Genomic DNA, 2430 nt, shown 5'->3' on the forward strand with positions numbered 1-2430 from the left:
CTCATCGTCTGTCGCGTCCACAACTAATGCCATTCTGGTATAGAGAGTCAGAGGCTATAAAATAATCGGCCTCATCGTCTCTTGCGAGCTCGTCCTCTCCCCTCCCATCAACTCACCGCACCTCCGAGGCATCGACTTCCTCGTTTCCAACCGCAGCAGCATGAAGACAGGTCTTGCGTACGAGGCGGAGCAATCGGCGGCCGCTCGCGCAGAGGATGCCTCTGCGGTAGTGGCCGTCGCGGCGGGTGAGGCTTCACCGGGCACCCAGGCCGCTCGTCTCCTCTGCTTGTCTGATTCTTCGACCTCGGTCGAAACGTGCGTCCTGGCCGTCGAGGAGAAGGTGGATAGCAACGCCGTTGCTCCCGCCGAAGATCCGCAAGGCGTTGCAGGCCACCACGGCGAGGTCTTCCTAGACCCGGTGCTGGACGCGGACCTCGACCCCTTCGACGATTTCGGCCCAAACGTTCAGTTCCAGGAGGATGTCGAGGGTGACGACGAGGAGGTACTGCTCTTTTACCGAAACTGTCCCGATCCTTTTTGTGTCATATTACTGTTCGCGTGGTTTGCAGGAACCTGGTTCTTGATTGATTTGATCCCCTACCTTGTCTTGTAGACGTACTTGATTCTACGGTTCGTACGGTCAGATTCTAGTTTAATTTCGACTAATCTGCCATGTAGTTGGCTTGATTTGTCATATAATTAATTTATGTGTTCATACTTAGTGGACTTGCAATTGTTGTGGCTTATATTCATTGCTCTTCATAGGGTTTTCTCGTGATTTAGTATGATTTCTTCTGCCATTTACTTGTTCTACACATTTAATTTTAGGGTTTCTAAGGTTTGCTTATGATAGTGCAGTATTTATTCGATCTTTCATTAAGCACCTGATTATTATGTACTTTATAATTCACAGGAATATTCTGATGACATGGACGACAACAAGGAGCGCAGGGACCAGAAGAGCCGCTACGTTCTGAAGCGGCTGAAGGGTGGTGAAATTCGTTTCCGCATGCGCGGGGAGCTATTTTGCCCATTCTGTGGCAAAATCCTCCAGAAGGACATCCGCAGCCTGATCCAGCATGCGACGGGTGTAGGCCTAAGTACATCGGGGAAGCACCGCCCTGCAACCAAGGCCAAGCACGCAGCATATGGCCTCTTCCTCCAGAATTACGTCTTGCCTGGCTTGTTCCCAGTCAACGCCCCTGCTGCTGGCCCTCATGCTCCTGGTCCTGTTTAAAGTTCATATGTGTAATCTTATTCCCTTTGGAAGTTCAGTATTAAACTCTACTAGTACAACCGTGGTGGTCTTGTGATGGTAGTACTCTTTTGATGCATTTGTGATGTAGTAGTACGAAGTACTAGTATTTTTTTTTGAAATGGTATAGTACTATCTAAGAAAAGTACTCCCTTCGATTCACATTCATTTTACACCAAGAAATATGGATCGGAGTGAGGGAGTAAATTAAACATGGCATCTCGTGCATGAAGCTTGACATATCGACCAGGTTGGCTAGAATGGCAATACAATGCTGCTCATTAGGCAAATGCATGCCATGTAAAGAAGTCTATACTGACATAAAAAAAAGACTACATTGGGGATTAGAGTCAATTGGGGCATCTACAATACAGAAAATCTTGCTTGTAGCTGATTTTGGCTAAGAGGGTTTTACTCACATTACACGTGCCACTTTCCTTGTCTGCAAAACAAGTTCCAATAAAGGAAGAGGAAAGAAAAGGACATTGTGGGCGAGATTGAACACCTTTTTTATGTGTTAAGCTGAGGCCTCGTTTAGCTGAGGATTTCGACTTAGGCCTAACAGCTCAGCACACCCACAAATAAATCTCCTTGCGCGCACCACTGTCAGCAAAAATAACAAAATTAGCACGCAAGATTAAGAACGAAGTGAATTTAATTAACTTGGTTAGCTTTTCAAGCAATATATTCAGAGAAAGAGCACACATGATCGGCTCGAAATAATCGTAAGAGAAGAACAATAAATCTAAGGCACCCCACTTCATCGGAAGAAGGGGCGCGACAACGCATGGATTCATACCTTGAGTCGACGCTGGCTCGTAGAAGGGCGGCCGCGCCTCGAGGATGCCGGCGACGTCTCCACCTCGGTATCACATGTGACTGCTTCTCGACGGGCGGTGCGCCGCGCCATGTAGAAGATCTATCAAAAGAGGAGAGCCCGATGACGCTACTGACGCCTCAACCTTGATAGCACCGGCCTGTTGCTCCGCACTGAGATGCGCCACATGCAAGATTTAGCGGATGCACCAATTTCAGAGATATGTCATGATCGTTGTAACAAATTTCACCGTGATGATGATTTGATCCTGCACTCGGCCTTGAACACAAGTACTAGTACAGTGTCACCATTTTTGTTGCGCATTATTCTTTGCGAGATTTAGCGGCTGCGCCAATTT

General features: G+C 47.5%; 1 long non-coding RNA gene across 1 annotated transcript; it reads right to left on the minus strand.

The window, feature by feature from the left end:
* Window positions 1-1520: 1520 nt before the first annotated feature.
* On the minus strand, window positions 1521-2229 carry LOC139830162 (uncharacterized). Its single transcript, XR_011742208.1, has 2 exons — window positions 2055-2229; window positions 1521-1858 (listed from the first exon to the last, which is right to left on the minus strand). It is a non-coding gene; the product is annotated as an uncharacterized lncRNA (long non-coding RNA).
* Window positions 2230-2430: the final 201 nt, after the last annotated feature.

This window comes from Lolium perenne, chromosome 4 (genome assembly GCF_019359855.2).
Source record: "Lolium perenne isolate Kyuss_39 chromosome 4, Kyuss_2.0, whole genome shotgun sequence".
NCBI classification, from domain to species: domain Eukaryota; kingdom Viridiplantae; phylum Streptophyta; class Magnoliopsida; order Poales; family Poaceae; genus Lolium; species Lolium perenne.